General features: G+C 43.3%; 1 long non-coding RNA gene across 1 annotated transcript; it reads left to right on the plus strand.

Moving 5' to 3' along the window:
* Positions 1-314: 314 nt before the first annotated feature.
* On the plus strand, positions 315-4,366 carry LOC143273203 (uncharacterized). Its single transcript, XR_013051096.1, has 2 exons — positions 315-491; positions 2,261-4,366. It is a non-coding gene; the product is annotated as an uncharacterized LOC143273203 (long non-coding RNA).
* The last annotated feature ends 1,847 nt before the right edge of the window (positions 4,367-6,213 follow it).

The following is a 6,213-nucleotide window of genomic DNA, read 5'->3' on the forward strand; positions in this document are numbered from 1 at the left end:
GGCACTCCACCAATCAAACACACCATGAGCAACAGTGTTAGTGCAAGAGGCTTATGGAGGGAAGGGGAAGAGGGGAGAGTCAGGGTGAAAGGCCATGTTGGAGTGGGGACATGAGAAAGGCAGGCAGACAGAGAGACAGGGAAGAAACAAAAGGAAGAAGAGAGGCAAGAGAGGGAAGGAGAGGCGACGGGAACGAGAGCACATGTCACATAGCTGACGTGGAAAGGCTCCTGGCAACAGGGGATGACGTAACTGCTTTGGAGGCAGAGGCGGGCCGCTGCAGCAGCACAGCACAGCAGAAACTAACAGACAGTCACAGTCACGTTTCACCTACAGGTCACTGAAGCTGTTGATGGAAAATCCCGGAATACAGAATCAACTGTACTTCTTTTACTCTGAAGAGATATGGTGGGCACCCTTTCCAAACTCTGATAAGAGTGGTCCTTCATTTACCTGGGATGCCCTGAGCATCTACTTCCAGGCTTTCCAAGGTGAGCTTAAGATTTCTATCTTCTGGGTATTCTTGGAGGGGAGGAGGCAGAGGTGGGGGGAGGCTATTTGAGAGGACTCTCAGAAATAGAGATTTTAAAACTAGAGCATACTAACAGTGACTATCCAAGAGGCTGTCTCCAGCCCTTTGGGTGACAGAGAAGTCAACATACAACAGGTTTATCTTGACCAGGAGGGCGACCTGCCAGTCCTGGGAAAGATCTCATTATGAAAAAAAAAAAAATTGATCACACAACAGAGACCCTTCTCTGCAGGGCAAATCCAAAGTTCCTTTTACAAAAGAGAAGGGTGTAGGGAGATTTGCAAACCCTGAAATGTCTCAGAAAGGAGTGTACCCTGCAAAAGATTTTGCAGTACTTGCATTCTAGAAATAATAGGATTCTCAAAGGCAGCCCATAATAGAAACCACTGAACAATGGGGTTGTCCAGCTCCCCAGGGCTTAGCCTGATTGGACTGAACAATTTAACTCCGAAATCCTTCTTTGCAACTCAGCAAAAACCAGAGGCATTTGTCTTGAGAACTGCAGGAAGGACAGGAGGAGGCAGTCTGGGTGTCTCTGTCCTTCCCAGAGAGTTCAGATATATGGAGTTTCAGCCCAGCCTAATTTCACAAATGGCAGCCAAGGAAACGTCCTAAGCCATGGAAGCCAGCTGTTTACTTCCTGTATCTCCCTCTGATGACAGCAGGCTGACATGAAATGGTGGAAGGGATTATTCATTTAAAAGCTTTCCACTTGAGAATTCCCCAAAGCCTTCATTTCCTATCTCGAGCCCCCAAAACACCCCGTGAGTAACTCTGAACTGAGGCTGCTGGCTGCATCAGAAAAATTTCAGGATGTTCTCTTGGAGCACAGGAGGCTCAGAAAGCACAGCACCTGTAAATAGGTTAATGAGCCTCAGAATTGCCTGGGGTTGTCAAGACCAACTGTTGAGAATTCCTGTAGAGTTAAGTAGGACGTGAATGGGGCCTGAGTAAATATTATTACCCATGCTTTCTGACTGCCTGCTCTAGGGTTTTGAGGTGCACTTAGGGTTTTGTTGTTGTTGTTGTCATTTTTATATATGTTTTAACCTTTATCTAGACTGTTGCGTGGTAGTTAGGTTGTGGAGGTGGCTGAGAGTGTCATTTTAAAAGGCTCTTTTTGTGGGCAGAGTCCTTGGTGTTTGTCTGGCACTGACAGAGGTAGCATGAGTTTTGGGAAAGCCATCATATTCAATTCATGTTCAAGTTCCAGGAAAGCAAGCAATGAGCTTATAGTCTCAGCAAAAGATCCTACTGGCCACTTGAAGTGTCCCATTTTGGCTTTAAGCAGCCACGAAACATAGTAAAGGTGGAAAATCAAACAATAGCAATGCTCCATTCACTAACTGCAGACTGAAGAAGGTCTTTGAGCACTGATTTTGATGACGTGTTAAGAGCAAAGATAGTGTATTTTAGTACGAATGTCACCTGCTGACAAAGTGGGAGATACAGAAAGAAAGAGCATTGTGTCATGAGGACCCTGCGTCTCCACTGTCAAAGAATGTATCTACATAACCAAGATCGGGAAAGGGGCCCCACCAATCCCCAGGAGTCCTCTCGCTCCTTCTTCCAGTCTAGACCCTCAGGAGTCATCACTTCCCACATTTGAGATTCTAATGTTCATTTCAAACTCCACACAAATGGACTAGTGCACTATATACTCTTTTGCATCTGCCTTTCCCCCCAACTTGACAGAGAAGGTTTTTCATTTGTTTTTGTTTTTAACAGATATGTCCTTCTTAGAAGTTTTTATGTCACCGTCATGTTAATGAAGAAAACGATGGTCTGCTGTTCACTTTGGAAATAAATGTAGAGCCAGCTGCGTTATACGCCTCAGGTGTTATGCAGGCATGCCCAGCTTCTGGCATAGGAAGGAGGAAGCATTCTCTACCAAACCTTCTCTGAAGGAGGGAGATAAACTCTGCTTGGTAGCCATGACAGAAAGTTAAATGGAAGTTGGGAAAATTTTCTCTTTGAAGCATGAAAATGATGACTTGCATCCAAAGAAGGGAGACTTCCTAGTGGAGTGCTACCATCTCTGGGTGGAAACTAGAGCTTGGTGTGTAGCTGCTAGTGTTCCTTTTCTTTCTAACTTCCACTAATCTATTCCCAATAAACAGTCCTCTATAGATGGTATCTTACTTCCTGCAGTTGGTAGCTGGCTTTATCTGACAGGTGACTTCCTTAGCCTCTGGTCAAGGAAAAGTCAAAAAGATGATGATGATGATGATGACGACGACGACGACGACGACGACGACGACGACGACGACGACGACGACAACAACAACAACAACAACAAAGACAATGATAACAGCAACAGCTCCCATGTGAACTGAATGAAAACTGTACAATTTCATCGCTAAACTATAAAGCAACACAAATGATTTACAATGCTCGGAGTCATAATTGCAAGTTACAGAATAATGGGATGCTGTTGCTATGTGCAGAAGTGTTTAGGAGACCACTTTGTCCAATCACAGGCACCCGACCAACGTATGCAATTGCAGGTTCCTGTGGCCATGCATCAAGCCAAGCGAATCAAACACCTGTTTAGGAAGAGATTCCTAATCAAATGCAGATGATTTCAGTGACCCCCAGAGGTTTCTTCTTGAGTTTTCTTCCAGAGTTTCCTGCCAGCAAAGAAAAGGGGTTTTTTCACCATTCATTTTCTGAGCAAACCACATTTCTCTACTATGGCTGAACCCTCCCAGTCTAAACATTTTTTTCTTTGAAAATGCAAAACCCTGTAATTAATTCTTCCTGCTTGGAAAAAGGAGTGATCACTGAGCTGAAAAACCAAGTGCCTTCCCTGCTGAGAAGACTGTGATGGGAGAAGCAGATGTGTTGTCTGGCGGGAAGACCCACTGATGGGACGAGGGTAGGAGGGATTTGAAGAGGAAGAGGAGAAAGGCATGCATGTGCACATCTGAGGATTTCAGAGACCCAAGCACACACTCAAGAGCACACATGTGCACCCACAACCGTGTATGAAAATAAGGAATGCTACTTCTACATGGAATGTTGGCTTCGAGGCAAAGATCAAATTTAATAAGCTTGGCTATTGACCAGCCTCTTTTCAGCCATGGTTTGTCTTACAAAGGAAAGGGAAATAATAGCTTTACTAATGAAATAATGAAGTGGTCCTTTGGATTGAGAAATGGTGTCTAGTGTTTTGTAAATGGACTTTTTTCTTCTTTGAAAAGCTAATGTTTTTAGCCCTTAACTGTTGTGGTTTCCTAGAGGGTCATTTTAGGAGAGACACAGGAATGTGTTTTCTCCTTTTGAGCACTTTTTTGATAACAATGGAAGGATGCTTAGAGATGAGATCAGCTCATCATAGTGCAACAAACCATCTGCCAAGAATGTTCTCTCATTATCTTTTGTTAAGTTCCCAACCTAAAGAAGCTGCTGTGGTGATATATTGTGTCCCCCAATGTATTGTGCACTCTAATAAAGCTTATCTGAGGATCAGAGGAAAAAGCCGGTCACTATATTAAACATAGAAGTCAGGCAATGGTAGCACATGCCTTTAATCCTAGCATTTGGGAGGCAGAGATCCCTTCTGATCTCTGTAAGTTCAAGGCCACAATGGGAACAGAGCCAGGCATGGTGGCACATGCCTTTAATCCCAGCACTAACCAGAGAGGTCTGGAGGTCTGTACAGACAGACAGGAAGTGTTATATCTGGGTGGAGAGAGGAAGTGAGTTGGCAGAACAGAAAGGCATATAGATGTGGGTATACAGGAAGTAGGTCTCTTTGGAGACTGAGGTGTCAGTGAGGTGAGGTTGGCTGTGGCTTGTCCTATTCCTCTGATCTCTCAGTTTTAAACCCAATATCTGGCTCTGTGTTTTTTATTAATAAGACCGTTTAGCAATTCGTCTTACAAAGCCATCTTCTGAATACCTTTCAGTTAGAGTTCCTTGTTGCCCAATAGATACTTGCTACGTGTTTTAGAAAAATCAACTTAGTGACAAGTTAGATTCCAAATGGGAGTTAGGAGAAAGGAAGCATAGAATTAATTTAGGAAGGTATTGTAACAGTCTAGGCATGGTAGGATGATGAGCTAATGGGGATGAAAGCTAAGGTAGATTTGTAGCATACTATCACCTGTACTCTGCAGTATGTCAGCTGCTGTGTGGCTGCTTAAATCCAAACCTTTGTGAATTAAAATGAAATGGCATTAAACACGGAAATAGCAAACATGTCAGAGTTATAATAGCCCCAACTGGCAGATTTGATAGTCATGCTTTGCTAGTGACTGGTTAAATTATCCAATCATACAGAGATAATATGTTTTCTGGTTTTCAGAATGTTCTGTCTGCAAAAGCTGTAAAGACCTTTGTTCTTAGTTGGTAATATTGATAATTTGTAATGGTGAAGGAACACGAATTTGAACATTCACATAGATATGTAGGTGATGGTTACTTAGGTTTTAGCAAATGGGTGAACCACATTATCCATACCCTCATCAGAATTGCCATGACATCTTGTGGCTGTCAAACTACCACACAACGTACTTGTTTGTGAACATAGTGTTATGTGTTGAATAGTATCACACCTTAGTTACCAGCAGATACATCTGTATGTGTATGTCTACTAAGATCAACTCATAAAATAAAAATTATATGGTTGTGTTGATTTGGGTCATCTAAGAAGAAAATGCCAAGAAGAAAACAGGTATACCTGGGTGAAATCCTGTGAAAAAAGTTGGGATGGAGTGGTGGCTGGAGAGATGGCTGAGCTGGTAAGTACTGATGAGTAAGCATGAGGAACTAAGTTCAATGCCCAGAACTCACATTTAAAAAATGAGAACAGAGTGATCACTGGAGTCATATGACCACCCTGCACTGACTGGGAACAGCCAACCATCCCCTATGGCACCAATGACTACTAGAGCCATATGCCCACCCTGCACCAATTAGGAACAGGTAAGCCCCATCCCCACAGTTCTCTAGCCCCTAGGCCCTGGTGGTACATTCCCTGACCCTCCCCCCGCCAGCCAGTGCAGCCCCAGACACCAGGCAGTAGCCTCCTCCCACCTCCACCCCCTCACCAACAATCCCCTGCTGTACCAGCGACCACCAGAGCCATACACACGCTCCTGGACTATTTGGGAAGAAGAACAGCCGCAGGATCCAGAGGCCCCACCTGCACCAATTCGGAAGAAAAGAGACCCAGAGCTTCACCTGTTCAAATTAAAAGAAGAAATGGGTAGATGGCTGTGTAAGAACACATTAAAAAACACAAAGAGCAATACAGTCCAACCAGAACCTAGTAATTCTACAACAGCAAGACCTGAACATCCCAAAGCAAATGATCTAGAAGAAAATGACCTTGAAAACAACTTTATGAAGATGATAGAGGCCCTAAAAGAGGAAATGAAAAAATGGAGGAAAAGACAAACAAAAAATCAGAGGAAATCAAGAAATCTCTTAAAGAAAGTAAAAAAACCCAAGGGGGGGGGGACAATCAAACAGGTGAAGGAAACAACTCAAGACTTGAAAACTGAAATAGAAGCAATAAAGAAAACACAAACAAAGGGAATTCAGGAAAAGAAAAATCTGAGTAAAGAAACAGAAACTACAGAGGCAAGCATAACCAACAGAACACAAGAAATGGAAGAAAGAATCTCAGGCATTGAGGATACAATATTAGGAAATAGATTCAGCAGCCAAAGAAA

This window comes from Peromyscus maniculatus, chromosome 5 (assembly GCF_049852395.1).
Source record: "Peromyscus maniculatus bairdii isolate BWxNUB_F1_BW_parent chromosome 5, HU_Pman_BW_mat_3.1, whole genome shotgun sequence".
Classification (NCBI taxonomy): Eukaryota; Metazoa; Chordata; class Mammalia; order Rodentia; family Cricetidae; genus Peromyscus; species Peromyscus maniculatus.